Source organism: Octopus bimaculoides, chromosome 15 (genome assembly GCF_046866305.1).
Source record: "Octopus bimaculoides isolate indiv1 chromosome 15, ASM4686630v1, whole genome shotgun sequence".
Lineage (NCBI taxonomy): Eukaryota > Metazoa > Mollusca > Cephalopoda > Octopoda > Octopodidae > Octopus > Octopus bimaculoides.
The window spans coordinates 10619915-10636917 of record NC_142942.1 but is presented as its reverse complement, the minus strand read 5'-3'; the positions used below and the strand labels follow the sequence as shown (position 1 = coordinate 10636917).

At 35.2% G+C, this 17003-nt stretch overlaps 1 protein-coding gene across 1 annotated transcript in view; it reads left to right on the top strand.

The window, feature by feature from the left end:
* The window catches only part of LOC106873618 (filamin-A), a gene marked incomplete at its 3' end in the record, with an annotated part of 130135 nt that overhangs the window by 141 nt on the left and 112991 nt on the right, over positions 1-17003 (top strand). The window lies entirely within an intron of this gene.

Here is a 17003-nt window from a genome sequence, read left to right as displayed (position 1 = left end):
TAAAAGGCAATAAAAGAAAAAAAGAAAGAAGAAAGAAAAACAAACTTTTTTCTTTTTAATTTCAGTTAATTTAAAGGAACTTTGGGAAAATGTACATCGACAATAAATTTTTTTTTAACATAAATATTAAATATTTATGTGTGTGTGTGTCTATGACCGTAATTAATTCATATAATATATTTTATTAAATTATTATTACTAGGGGGGAGGGGAGGGGAAGTAACTGATTGGCAGGAAATTTTTGAAGAATTTAATTAAAACTCAGTTGTTTTCATTTATTATTCATAATCTCATTATTTTAAATATCGATATATGCGGAATATGTACATCTTTAATCAATTAGTTTATATATATATACGTATACACATATATATACACGTACAGGTGTATCTCTCTCTCTCTCTCTCTCTCTATATATATATATATATATATATATATATATATATATATATATATATATATATATATATATATATATATATATATATATATACATACATATACGTATACACACACATATATACACGTACAGGTGTATATATACATACATATGTATACATATTCATATTTATAAATATGTACGCGACTGTACATATATGCATGTGTGTATATATATATATCGATTTTTATACATGGTAAATGAAACTTTTTTGGCGTATGAATGTCTGTATATGAATGCGTGCAGGTAAATATGTGTGGATGCCCGAATATGAGTACATATATACCAATATCAATATATATATATTTATATATCATGCATGTATGTATGTATGATATATGTATGTGTGTGAGAGAGAGAGTGATAGAAACCGTGCTGTATCATAACAAAAGTAAAAACAAAAACAGAAAGCAATCACTCCATAAAATGAAATAACAATGAAAAATCAACTGATTGATATTTCGTCGTCAGTGCTGCCAACCAATCGGAACAAATTAATGTTGTGACGTTCATGGTTTTTGTCTTACCTACAAGGAAATCGAAAAGAAACGCAACTTTCGGGAATACCTTGAATCCCTTCGCTCTGTAGAGTATTGTGTGTGGTCCTGCGACTATTTTTTACCTCATCATATGATACCCTAATACATCACCATATTTGTATATGATAGCTATGAGTACGTGTGTGTGTGTATGTGTATATATATATATATATATATATATGTATGTATGTATGTATACACATACGTATATTATGTATATGTACATAGGTATTCGTGTGTATGTATATGAGCATCTGTTCGTGGTGGTGGGGTGTAAAAAACGAACTCAATACATAGAGTAAAGCATTTCATTATTTTATTTACTACCGAGGAATTATATGAATTACATCAATGACAAATTTATAATATCTCGTCAAGACACTTGTCATCTATCTATCTATGTATCTATCTAACTATATATATGTGTGTGTAAATATACATATATATGCACATACATATATATATACATACATATATATTTATAGATATACACATATATACAAGCATATATATACGTGTATATATATATATATATATATATATATATACATATATACTTACAAGTATATACACCTATGGTTTACACACACACACACACACACACACACACACACACACACACACAACTATGCAAGCAAGAGACTGAGTATCAAATGGTAAACCTGCAGTTCTATTGATGCTTCACTTTAGCGACTTCTGCCAAAGAATATATTCTAGAATTCTTCTGAGACTGTGAAATCTCATGTCAGATGTTCAGATGCGTTTTTTTTTTTTTGTATACTTTATTTATTTCTTTATTTATTTTCGTTATCAAGAAGCGAAATACTATTTTGTCCGCCCAAACCCATGTTTACCATTTTAAAAAAAAATATTTCATACTTTTAACTTTTAACAATCAACGATTCCATCTGATTCTGTTGACTATTCCACAGTTCGTTAAATATATATATATATATATATATATATATATATATATCACAACATCCTATGCGATTCTACCATTCCATCCGATAAACTATCCCCGAAGATTTGTGCTTCAGGACTAACTCCACACGAAGCGCCATCCCCCCTCCTCCTCCGCCTCATCATCATCATCATCATCATCATCATCATCATCATCATCACAATTTTTTTCTATTATTATTATTATTATTATTATTATTATTATTATTATTATTATTAGCAGTAGTAGTAGTAGTAGTAGTGAAATCGTTAACATACCGGTGCAAAACGCTTAGCGGCATTTCGTCCGTCTTTATGCTCTGAGTTCAAATTCCGCCGAAGTTGACTTCGCCTTTCGTCCTTTCAAGCACCAATCGAAAACCGGAGTATCGATGTAATCGATTTGTACCCCTCCCCCAAAATTCCAGGTCTTTTGTGCCTCACTAGTAGAAAAGATTATTACTACTTTTTTTTATTTTTCGGAAATAATTATTTCTTTTATATGAAAGTAAATAATATCAATAAAATAAAAATTAACATTATAATAATTAATAATATTAATTATATATTGTCCTGGTTGTCATTGTCATTGCTGTTCTCGTCGTTTCTGTTGTTGTTGTTGTTATTATTAGAATATTGAAATTAACAGAATCGATAAATTTGCAAGGCAAATTCTTTGAATTCGCGTAGCTTTTTCTTTTTTTTTTTCCTGTTTTTCTTGTTTTCATTTTTTTTTTTTTCATTTTTTTTTACTTTTCATCTATCTCCATTCTGCGACCAAATCCTACTAGTATCACCAGCATCAGAATTAGTACCAGTCATATACTTAGATCGAATCAATCAGCAGCACCACCCCTCCTCCCCTGCCATGGTTTGGCTCCGAGCCAATAATCATTCTCATTCTCACCATCGTCATCACCAGCATCAATCTCCTCGTCCTCCTCTTCCTCCTCATCATCGTCATCATCGTCATCATCATCATCATCGTCATCATCATCATCGTCATCATCATCATCATCGTCATCATCATCGTCATCGTCGTCTTCGTCATCGTCATCATCATCATCGTCATAGACATCGTCGTCGTCATCATGAGAGCCGAGTGAACTGCCTAGCAATATTTTCTTCCTACGCTTTACATTCCGAGTTCTATACCCGCTGAGGTCAACTTCGCCTTTCATCCTTCCGGGATCGATAAAATAAAGAACCAATCAAACGCTGGGGTCGATGGCATCGACTAACCCTCTCCCTTCAAAATTGCTGATCTTGTACCAAAATTTGAAACCATTATCATCATCATCATCATCATTTTTACTACTACTACTACTACTACTATTTTGTAATCGATTTGCCCTCCTCTCGAAACTGCTGGCCTCTAGCCAAAATCAAGGAATTATTATTATTATTATTATTATTATTAGACTCAGGAACTAGTACATTTCGAGAAAGGTATTCAACTTCCTGTCCTTCCCATCCCATATAACATGTTGGCTGCTACATGCCTCCGTGTGCGAGACATGGCCTGTCGTGCAATGTACTTGCGTAACCCCCCTCCCCCACCACCACCACCCTTTCGCATCCACACACACACACCCACACGGCAACCATCCACTCCCACCTCCTCCCCCACACACCTCCACCGAACCGATTAAAAGTCAAAAAAATTCTCGTAGAACGATCATTGTAGCTTTGGCAGAGCGACAGTCCCATCACGAATTCTTCAGTTTGGTAAGGTTTATTGTTCATGGAATTTACTTTTTGGGTAGAATTAACAAGTAACAATATATAATTAATTCGATTAATTACGGAGTGTGTGTATGAAATGTTTTGTTATACAATCCGAAGAAGATAAGCATATTCTAGCTGAAGCTGAAATAATTTTATTTTATAAACATTTACGTCTCTTCTTCTTCTTCTTCTTCTTCTTCTTCTTCTTCTTCTCCTTCTTCTTCTTCTTCTTCATTTTTTTTATTAAGCCATTCATTTTACATTGATTTTTTTTTTTGCAAAACAATGTTTTACAAAACACACACACACACACACACACACACACACACACATATATATATATATATATGGAGAGAGAGAGAGAGAGAGAGAGGGGTCTCAAACACACATACACACATGAATGCATACATATAATTATATATATATATATATATTTATATGGATAAATAGTTGGACGATGGAGAGATATACATGTATACTTACACTTATAATTTACACCTATACAAAGTTAGAGTAGAGAGAGGAGGAGAAAGAAAGAAAGAAAGAAAGAAAGAAAGAAAGAAAGAAAGAAAGAAAGAAAGAGAAAGCTATAACCAAATGGCAATGTTTTTTCTATTTACAAATATCAAAGCAAAATTTTTTCAAGATTCTCTCTGGATAATTTTCACCTATAGACATATTAATTATGAATTTTGTCTGCAAATTCCTCTCGTAAATCTGATAACTTTCACCCCACTCACCCCTCTTATTCCTTCCTCTACAACTGCGAAACTGATTACTTCTTCATGTATATACATAGAAAAAAAAAATCATTAAGTCAACTAGGATATCTTTCATAATTACTGAAGATTCACTAGTTTTCAAAAAAAAATAATAAATAAATAAAAAAATAAAATAAAAAAAAAATCATGTGAAGAAAGAGAAAACTAAAGCAGATAACATCGATAGATGGAAAACAGCTGTGCAGGAGTCTGAAGTGTTGCCATTAATATGGGAGGATAACTCTAGATTACTAAATGAATCATAGCAACTAGAAATATATAACAGCTGAAACTTATACAGTGCAAGGGTTCATTGACGTGATATCATAGTCAATTCGAAGGGAATGGGACGGTAGGAGTTTTATGTGCTTATATATGCTATTTATTCATTCATTTATTTATTTACTGTATCAGTCAATGAAGGTGTGCGGCTTTTTGTTTCGCTCTTTTGTAAGCCATAGAATGTTTGAGTTTCAGATTTTGTACATTTCTGCCGGATAAGGATCCTCTTTTACTTATGCATCGTTCGGGCATACCAGCAGATATTTTTTTTTTCTTTACATGATTTTACAGATATTCATGGACAGGTTATCCAATTTGACTCCAGTTCAGTTCAGGTACATGATGATGATAAGCCACAAAAAAAATGGTAAAATATCGGTGCCTATCGTTCCTGAACAGAACTTGGGGTAAGTTGTCTCGCTTGTCTATGACTATGACTTTCAGGTGTTTTAACACCAGGCGCTTTGAGAAAGTCATCTCCACCGTGTCAAATCGCAGCCGATCAGCGAACTAGCAAAGGACATACATTATGTATGTGTTCGATAATGTATGTATGTATGTATGTATGTATGCATGTGTGTGTATATGTGTATATATATATGTATGTATGTAGGTAGGTAGTTATGTACATACACACACACATACAGGATGCTCTGGAATGCAATATCAGTGATGTTTCTGGGCTCTCGGGTGGTATTGGAATCCTTCAACGTCAGACGCCTTTGGCCAGTTCATCCACTCGAAATTGCACATCAGTAGCACCAAATCGCCAGCTCTTTTTATCCAAAGCCACCTGGTGACCTTCTCTGCAGCCTCAGTAATGGAATTTATGGCCCTCTCCCTTCCTGCACAAGTGACTCCGAAACCAGCACATACATACATACATACATACATACATACATTAATACTACGCTCAATTTTTGCAAGCGAACTGTAGAATCGGTACGAGCTTCATTGTATTACTGGTACTTATTTTATTTTCCCTTGTGCATTCCACCCACTTTTTCAATTAGGGCAAAGAATTATTATGTCACAAACAATTTAATCGAACTTTGCTAATGGACTGAATTGGTTCGATACAGCGTCCAATTTTGAAAATGTGGAATTACAGTCGATTAAATCGATACCAACATATAACTGGAACTTATTCTACCACCACATCCGGACGGATAAAAATATTGATTTGAAATTTTGACACAAGGCCAGCAAGTTCGTGGGAGGCAGTATGTCGATTACATCGACCCCAGTGCTCAACTGATGTCTATTTTACCGATCCCCAAAGAATGAAAGGCAATGTCGACCTCGGCGGAATTACAACACTGAACGTAAAGACGAACGAAGTGCTGCTGAGCGTTTTTTCCCGGCCTGTTAACGATTTTGCCAGCTCGCCGCTTTCCGGATGAATAAAATATTAATTTGAATTTAGATCATAGGACTCAACGATGAGACGGAACATTATAAGGAATTTACTCCACTGTTCCTCTATCTCTGTCTCTAATTATCTTGTCTTTATACGCCAATTGTAGCCAAGGTTGTCTTAAATGATTAAAAAGAGGTGCAACTGGCAGAGGCGGTAGATTGTTGGCCTATCAACCGAAGAGTCACCAGTTCAGATTTTCTCAATGTCACTGAGTTATATCCCCGGTGGCAAGGATATTTAACTGTCAATGATACAGAAAACCTCATTGTAAAATAGGCAGGAGCCATGGAAGAAACCCAGAGGCAACTACGGAGCCTATATGTTGCCATTTGGTCTGTTAGAAATAGTAGGAAAATCTCACTCAAATTACACCGTTGGAATGAGATGAATGAACGTAGCTGTTTGGACATTGGCGATTTGACATGGCTGACTGGACAGTGAACCTGTTTTGGCACTGGAGGGAAACACGCACGCGCGTGCGCACGCACGTACACACACACACACACAACATAACACATACATACACACGTACTTGCATGTAGGAATAAGCATATACAGACTGAAAGAATGAGAATGAGAAAAGAGAGTGTCATTAAATTTAATAATTCAACACACTTTCCTTTTCCTCATATAAAGTCATATACACGCTCACACACACACACACACACATAAAAATAGACGGAGGGAGAGAACGATGAAAACACTAAAAAGCTTGATGTCATATAAGTCAGCATTGAATCAACAATGCCAAATAGGCAGCGCCAGAATGGCTAAGCCGAAACGTCTCATACCTTTACATTATACAGTTTTTCAAAAAAGTGAATGACAGATTCGACAATGTGACATCAGATATACAATGCCTAAATACAAAATTAAATGGGATGGTCATGGCTGGAATACCTCTGATAATGGAATCTGCTCTGTCAAAGCTGACCTGGGTTAAAAATAAAAAAGAAACAGGAAAAATGACGCATATCATTTTCTATGGGGATGGTATGGACATTATAATGAGTTTTTAATTAATTTGTCAAATTGCTTGTTAGTCAATTATCAAGACTTCCTATAGGCAACTGCACCTTTCTGCAGTGGTGTAACTAGTGTGTGCAGCCCTTGAATATCCCCACCAGCAGGAAGCTTATATAGCAGGTCTCAAAAGCTTATATAGCAGGGCTCAAAAGCTTATATAGCAGGGCCCAAAATCTCATTGTAAAATAGGCAGGAGCCATCGAAGAAAACCAGAGGCAACTACAGAGCCTATATGTTGCCACTTGGTCTATTAGAAATAGCAGCAAAATCTCACTCATCTCACCCCATCCCCCTAGATACTCTACTACTTCTCTGGTACTCAATCTCAGGCCAAGCACCCCACAATCATCATACGGAGCAATGTACCTATTGATCTATTGATACCAGAAGAATATCACTTTGATACTGGAAATATCTCATTCCTCTTATTATGTACAGCAATGCAGCCTTCCACCCTGGGTGGATATCTCATACTCAGTTATGATAACATTGCATGACAAAGACAATCTTTTTTCTTTTACTTCTTTCAGTCATTAGACTGTGGCCATACTAGGGCACCACCCTGGAAAGTTTTTAGTCAAACGAATTGACGTGTGTGCATTTTTTAAAGCCTGGTACTTATTCTATTGATCTCTTTTGCTAATCTGCTAGGTTATGAGGATGTAAACAAACCAACACCAGTTGTCAAGCAGTGGTGGGGGACAGACACAGACACAAAGATACACACACAAATACACACACACACACACTTCTTTCAATTTCTTTCTACCAAATCTACTCACAAGGTCTTGGTTGGCCTGAGTCTATAGCAGAAGACACTTGCCCAAGGTGCCACACAGTGGGATTGAACCCAGAACCATGTAGCTGAGAAGCAAACTTCTTACCACCCAGCTACGCCCGCACCTATGCTAGTTATATCTTATCAATTTAGTTATCCATTACATTTTACATCACAGAAACAGCTTATCCATCACGTCAGGAAAGGAATGTCAGAGGAAGTCATTAAACAACATAATATATTATGATAATGTATTGATTACACTAATTTTAACTTTGCACTATAAAACGCTCAAATTTATCTGAAAATTTAACACCGGCAGCCCTAAACCTATTTCTGTATTCTAACCCCTAGTTTATACTCTAAATTCTAGCCCTGATTTTTAGCCCCTAGATAAAAACTAAGCTAAAAATTTTAAAACTCTCATCTGAACACAAAAACATTAACTCTGAACTGTAAACCCTAAAAATAACCCCTCACCTTAAGCTCTAAATCCAAATCATTAATCTTAAACTTAATCCTAAACTCTAACCCTTAATCTTATCCCTAAATCCTGACATTATTGAGCAATACAAAACTATGTATGTAGTGAAAATATAACAAATGTCATTCCATTATTAAGTATCTAATTCACTTAAACCTAGACTCTAAACTTTAAAATGCTAACCCTAACCTTAAACTCAAAACCTAGCCCAGCACTAAACCTTAAATGTAATTCCTAGCTTTAAACTCTGGACTTTAAACATAAACCCTAGCCCTAAATACTGAGCCCTACCCTCTGCTATTTTTTCATTGCAAAATGCAAAGCTGTTTCTGAAATGAAAATATAATGAAGTTCACTTATTTCATATCGAATTCATTTAAGCCTAAAAGTAAACTAATCTCTAAAACTCTAACCCCAAATCTGGCCCCTGACCCTAAACTCTAACCTTGACCCAAACCTTAAATCCTGAACCCTAACTCTAAATTGTAACCATTAGCAGTGTCTGCTGTTTTCTCTTGTGATACCCTAGATCTGCTTATGCAATGAAAATGTAATGGATACCGTTATTTGATATGCAATTCATGTAAGCTTCACATTAAACCTAAACTCTAAATCATAAATCTAAACCTTAACCTTAAACTCTAACCATACCCCTTACCTTCAGACCCTAAAATTTAATCCTTATCCCTAAACTCTAATTATTATTCTTAAACTTTAACCTTAACCCTAACCCTAAACCTTAATTCTAAACCCTAAAGTCTAAATCTAGCCCCTAATCCTAAACTCTAAATCCTAACTTAAATAGGGCCTGTTATGTGTGACACCCCATCCTAAATCCTAAATCTATCCTCTAACCCTAAATTCTAACCCCTTCTCCCTAAATTTGAGTCTCTATTCCTACATTGTATTCCCTAACCTTAAAACCCAAAACTTTAATTCCAAACCCTAAAATTTAAACCTGATCGTGAACCCTAAATTTAAAACTTCAAATCTAGCCCTAAACAATATTGCAGTATCAGCTATGTTTTCATCATGATATCCCAGAGCTGTTTAAGTAGTGAAAGATGTAATGCATATACCATTATTTGATATCCAATACACTGTTATTTTCCCTGTGATATCCCATTCCTGTATAATCTCAGGGCATCCTCTCTTATCACTACAGTAATGTATTCATTTGTTAATTTATTTATTTGTTCCTTTATTATCATGTTGCTATACGACTTTCATGCTGTTTTATTTTATGTTTTTTTTTTCTCATATCTTACTTGATAATATGCTTTCAGTCTTGTGGCAGGATGTTGTTGTTGTTTAAAACCTTCCCCCAACACTCACTCAGACACACACACACATATACACACACACACAAGTCTACTATGTTGTTGTGATGGTGAGAGTGAGGGTGGTGGTGGTGGTGGTAGTAGTGGTAGGAGGAGACCTTAACTCTTGAGGGGGTTGCAAGAATGCTATTGTAACGGAACAGATTTTAAACCTGGCTGAGCCAATCCTTCTCCAGGTTTAAAACACAGCTGATTTCTTCCAGAGAGAAAAGGAGAAAAAGAGGAAGGAAAAAGAAAGTAAGAAAGAAAGAATAATCAGCCCTAGGATTTTATTTATCAATTTTGAAACAAAATAAAATAAAATTCATCTTGATGGGATTTGAACTTTGGAGCTCATTGATACTGTAAGGAATTCTATCTGTTACCCTAACAACTCTTGCCAGTTTGCCATCTCATGTTGTTGTTGTTGTTGCTATGATTACCCTACAATAAGTTCACTGCTGTAATACAAGTTGAAGCAGCTTAATGGCCTTGAGCTCTGAAACATTTGAGGTGAGCTTAACCATCAAAACATAAGTCCAAGCAAGTTTATATTTTTTTTCGTTGATCTTTTAATCTGTAGGAGAAGGTAGTACTCCTGGCCTTTTATAAAGCCTCCAAGACTGGTTTGGAAGGAAGGAGAGAAAGAAAGTAAGAGGGAAGAGGGACCTCAGTCCATTGGCAAAGTAATGCATTTGGAGCATGTAGTGTTATTTGCTGACAGAAAATCAACCACTGTATACAAAGACTACCACTAAGCTCCTGGACCTGGTGTGACCATGTCTTAAGATGGCACCGGAGAGAAAAGAGGAAGCTATTTTCAAATTGGAGACCTGGCTCCAAAAGTTTTGTATCTCAGCTGCCAGGTGGTGGTGTTGAATTAGGTGGCATGCTAAGTCTACCACACCAGTAGGCTATTCCAGGATTTGAACTCAGAATGCTTGAGCCAATCTGGTCCAATTTTCTTAGTTTCATCAATCTGCTCCCCTGGATTTACGTTTTTTTTTTTGTTTTTGTTTTTATTTTATCAATCCCAAAAGAAGACAGGCAAAGATGACCTCAGCAGGATTTGAACTCAGAATGAATAGAATCAGAAAAAAATATACAAAACATTCTGTCCAACTCTCTAACAACTCTACCAAATTGCTGCTTTTGGTACAACAATTTGAGTTCTTTTCATAACACGGATCTAACATTGAAAGATTGCTTCTTTCAAACCATAAGGAAGATTTATGATTAAAAGCATTCCAGTTATGACCATCCTGTTGATTTTGAGATAACTAAAACAAATACATATTCTAATGTGAAGACGAGCACATAATGTCTCCCTTGTTGTCATGCTGTACATGGGTCCACATATGTCTATATACTGTTGTTGTTGTTGATGACGATGATGATGATGGACCCTAGGCTAATCTTGACTAAGCAGATCTATAACCAAAGACATTTCAACCTGGCCCAACTTGACTTTTGAGGATATTTTTATTTTTATTATTTTTTGTGTTTTTCTTTTTTTTATGGGAGTGTATCTAGGAGTACATTACCTAATGTGTCCTTTCTTTGCTCATGACATGGTTGGATTGGATGGTTTGAGAGGAGCTGGCAATCCAGAGGACTGCACCAAGCTCTACTATCTGCTTTGGCATGGTTTATATACCTGGATGCCCTTCTTAATGCCAAACATTGGATGCTTTTTACATGGCAATATCTATACTTGCTTCACAGAGAACATTATAATTAATCTTAGTAATTTTTTTCTTTCACCAAAAGTGCTCAACTAATTGTCACATGAATTATTTGGGGCTATGGCATTAAGTTTATACAGTAAGATAATAAATAGAATTTTAAAAATTAATTAAATACACTCTGCTGAGTGGTTGGTGTTAGGAAGGGCATCCAGCTGTAAAAATCCTACAAAAACAGTCACAGAAGTCTGGTGCAGGCTTCTGCCTGGTTGGCTCTTGTGAAACCGTCCCACCCATGCCAGCATGGAAGGCGGATGTTAAACAATAATGATGATGATGATGTGTAAAATGAATAGAACGGATAAATAAAATATAAAAAATAAGTTATGCTCTAGCATGGGCATGACCTAGACGGATGAAAAAAAAAACAGGTAAAAAATAAAGAAATAAAATAATAAACAAATATATATATATAAATAGAAAGTGTACATAAACAAATGTATGTATATGTGTATGTACGTATACATAAATATATGCACTTCATATACAATAAGTGTTGAAGCTAAAAGTAGGTACAGAAATAGATATCAATCTCCCTTTAAGAGGGAAAGGATGTTGAGTTTAGGGGATGTTGGGTTTCTCCAGTTTTATCAGAACCCTTGAGGAATTTCGAGTATGGCTGATGTTGAGTGAAACTTTATCGTGTCAATGTTTTCAGAAGGAGAAGAATCACAGCTGGCATATTTTTTATTTTATTCTATTTTATATATTTCCCTAACCCACCCCCACTTAGAAGGTAAAGGGGCAGCGCCCATGACCTTTTTTTGTTTACTCTTTACTTGTTTACTCTTTTACTTGTTTCAGTCATTTGACTGTGGCCATGCTGGAGCACTGCCTTTAGTCGAATCAAATCAACCCCAGGACTTATTCTTTGTAAGCCTAGTACTTATTCTATCAGTCTCTTTTTGCCGAACCGCTAAGTTACGGAGACTTAAACACACCAGCATCAGTTGTCAAGCGATGTTGGGGGGACAAACACAGATACACAACATATACACACATACATATATATATACATATATATGACGGGCTTCTTTCAGTTTCCGTCTACCAAATCCACTCGCAACACTTTGTTCGGCCCGAAGATATAGTAGAAGACTCTTGCCCAAGGTGCCATGCAGTGGGACTGAACCCAGAACCATGTGGTTGGTAAGCAAGCTACTTACCACACAGCCACTCCTTGTATCTTTTATCTTTTACTTGTTTCAGTCATTAGAGCACAGCCATACTGGAGCACCTTCTTGAAGAATTTTTAGTTGAATGAATCGACTCCACTACTTATTTTTTTTATTTAGCATGATACTTTTCTATCAGTCTTATTTGGTGCACTGCTAGTTAAGGGGACATATACATACCAACACTGATTTCAAGCAGTGATGGGAGACCAACACAGACACAAGACACACATGCACACACATTTATATATATATATATATATATATATATATATATATATATATATAATGATTATTGAAGAGATTGTGAGATGCAACGAAAATTTTAGAAAAAATAAATAAATAAAGGCGGTGGTCCAGCATGGCCGCAGTCAAATGACTGAAACAAGTAAAAGAGTAAAAAAGTAAGTAAATGAGTGGAAATTAAACCATGTGGATCTAGTTCAAAACGGGGGCACCAGTATTTTCTTAATGAAACACTTTGAAACTTGGGACACTGGTAGAATGTGTCATATAAAACATCTTTTTCTCTTAGTCTTCTTAAGAAAAATTATTATATTGCAACTTATTTCATGTTAAAGTTGTTGTATTTCTGTAATTTCAACCAATGACTGACGTCCATTCAGCCGAATAACAGTAAGTGCTGACTACGTAAACAAATGATTCTCAAACGATTCTGGCGGTGATAAAATTATTATTTCCTTGTCAAAAAATGGCTGAAGCATATTGGCAGTAGCTAATAAACCTTTCTATTATAGGCACAAGGCCTGGTTTTTGAGGGAAGGGTTAGGGTTAGGGCAAATGTTGTACACATACAGTTCAGGCAGATGTTAACGAAATTATATTAAAAATAAAACGAAGGAAAACACACGTGTGTTGCCTCTCTGCAAAATGTCAGAAGTAATGGAGATTAAATACGCTTTACACCGCTTAAACTGCCAAAGGAGTAACTGTAAACAGCTGAATACTTGTCAGTGATTGGTTGAAATTATCGAAATAAGACAATTTTTTACATGAAATAACTTCGAATACAAAAATTTTTTTCTGTTCTATAACACAAAATAGATAAGTATACGAAGTTTGAAAGTCTTTCGGTACCAAAAACACTACATAAAACATAAATGAAAACTGGTGCCCCCGTTTTGAACTAGATCCAACCATGTTAAGTAATAAAGCACCAAAAGAGAATGACACTCCAAAGACACAATGATATATATATATATATATATATATGAATAAATATTCAAGAACTATTTATATAGATATTATTATTAGTTATTATTAATACAATAACAACAACAATGATATAAGTGGCCAGCAAGCAAAAGCCAATAAATGGCAAATCCTAAATTTTATAATTAATTTATAATTATAATTGAGGGGAAACACAAGGTGCCAGCATTGCTGTAAAAATCAGAGTTGAAAAAACCTCTAGGGCTTCTTTCGGTTTCTGTCTACGAAATCCATTCACAAGGCTTTGTTTGACCTGAGGTTATAGCAGAAGACACTTGTCCAAGCTGTTACACAGTGAGACTGAACCTGAAACCATGTGGTTGGGAAACAAACTTCTAACCACACAGCCATACCAAGACTAATTTTGATAACCAAAGGAAGGCAGCGAAAATAAGTACCAGTTGATTACTGGGGTCAATGCAATTGACTTAAACTCCTTCCCCAAAATTGCTGGCTAGCGCCAAAATTGAAATCACTATTAGTGTTTGGAAATGTTGTTTTGATAATTCATATTATATTGAATAATAAAAGAAATGTTTGAGAAGCACTCTATTAGAGCTGTCCCATACTCGTTTTGGCTCTTTGCATTCTGAGTTCAAATCACACTGAGGTCATTTTTGCCTTTCATCCCTTAATCCTTTAGCATTCAGATAATTCTGTCAAATGTAATGCTTGTCTTTCCTCATTGTTTTAAGATAATCATGCATTATCTTGTAGCTTCAAAATTTCAGGTACTCCAGTATGGCCCCAGTCAAATGACTGAAACGAGTAAAAGAATAAAAGAATGTAATTGCTTATTTTTAGAATGACACTAAAGGGTAGGAATAAGATACCAGATTTGGCTGGTTTGACTGTAAAACAGGTAGAATATTTGGGCCAGATATGGCCAGTTTAAACGCTAAAGGATCAAAGGTCAATAAAATAAGGCACCAATCAAAGACAGTGAATTGGTGGAATTGTTAAAGCATCAGACAAGATGCCTTGCAGTGTTTGTTCCAACCGTTTACTATCTGAGTTCTTGGGTAATAGACTTAATCTCCGTTGCTAGGGTTAGTATTACCTCTGGTTCTTGAGTGCATTTGGCAGATTCCACTCAATTGCAAGCATTCAGGTCAGGTGTCTGGTTTGAGAATAACTTCCTCCCTTCCTGCCACGAGGCTTGAAGGACCTAGAAAAGAAATGTGGAGGTCACTGGTACGGCTCATTCCTCTATGGTTACTCTCATTGAACAGCTGCAGTAGAGTATTAAAAAAATACCAAAGTAGAGATAAAGTTTAAGCTGCTGTAATATACGATATAAATCGCACAATAGTATGTATGTAGGAAGGTATGTATGTATGTATGCATCTAAGTATATATGTAGACAGACAGATAGTCAGATAGAGGGAGAGAGAGAGAGAGAGAGAGAGAGAAAGATAGAGACAAATAGATAGATAAATAGACAGACAGATAAACAGATAGGCAGACAGACAGACAGATAAACAGATAGACAAATAAACAGATAGATAGATAGATAGATAGATAGATAGATAGACAGAAAAAGAGACTGATAAACCGATAGATATGTTTCTTTATTAGCCACACAGGGCTGAACACAGAGGGGACAAGTTACAAAGTACACCTTTTTCTTTTTCGGGAGGAGAAGGAAGGGAAAAAAGGGGGGTAGATTTTCGATCAAAAGGGATCGTAAACAGATAGATAGATAGATAGATATACACATCCATTGTTCCATATCACATTTTACATATACTCCTCTTTCTGCATTTATCAAACCCACCTACTGCATCATATATTAGAATTACTATAGATTATCACATCATTACAATTCCACAGATTACACCTCACACCATTCCATTTCTATACCACACATGTGCTGTACTAATCTTTTCTCTTATCACATCGTTCAACCAACCAACAACTTACCATACTTTATGTCCTACTGCAGAATATATATATATATACAAGGTGGGCCAAAAGTAACGCACCAAGATTAAAACAATACATATTACGTGGATCTAACTGTTTTGGTGCGTTACTTTTGGCCCATCCTGTATATTATACCATAACTTGCAAACTTTAGCTGAATAAACTAGTTATTTCCCTTCGTAATGTACCCCCTCCCCCAAAACCTTCTCTACATACATGTATATGCGCGTCCATGTATGTATGTATATGTGTGTGTGAGTCAAATGTTGCGCTTAAATATATCTATTTTGCTTTTTTATATTATCCTGACTCTTGTTTTTTTCATGTGTAAACGATCGTCTGTGACTAATTATTTTTTTTTAAACGCAATGGAACCTGCTTTATTTACTGTGATCATTTTGGAACGGGACCTTCTAACCAACTGCCAACGACGATCAGAAAGTATAATAGCAATTATCCTGAGCATGTTTGGGACTCCAGTAATTTTAACAATAACCGTTTGATCCCATTACATATAATTATAAGCTGTTTCCATTATATATATATATATATATATATATATATGAGAGAGAGAGAGAAAGAATATATATATATAATTTGTGTGTGAGCGCGTGCGCATAATAGATTTATCGATATTTCGAGTTCCATTCTAAGGTCATGGGTCAGAAGAACGAATCTTTTTACAAAATAAAATAACCAATTGTTTTTCTTTTCCGTTTTATCTGCATTGGTTGCATACGTATTTTGTTTTCATTGCTTTTGATTTTAACTTCTCTGGTTGCGACCTGTTGCATAAATTAAACGATTTATATTTGCATAAATTAAGTGATTCATATTTTTTGAATTAGCGTAACGTTTGAATATTTTTTAATTACAACTTCTGTATAATTATAGTCACTTGGCCTTACAGGTAATTACTAAGTCATTCTGTTGTCGTTTAACCCTTTGACTGTCAAAATCATTTTTTTTTATAAGTTTATCTTAGGACTCGCTTGTTTTCAAACTTTTAATTAGCTTTTGTTTCATATGTTCTGAGTAATATAAAGCTTTCGTTTCATAAGTCCCAAATTACTCTGGCGGTTAAAAAGGGTGGAATGTGTAATATAATTGGTGCATGGACGTCAGGAAAATAAGTCCCATGTACCACATATAATACACAGGAACTAGTCCTAGTTCAAGAACTACGCATTGACGAGAAGTTTAGTC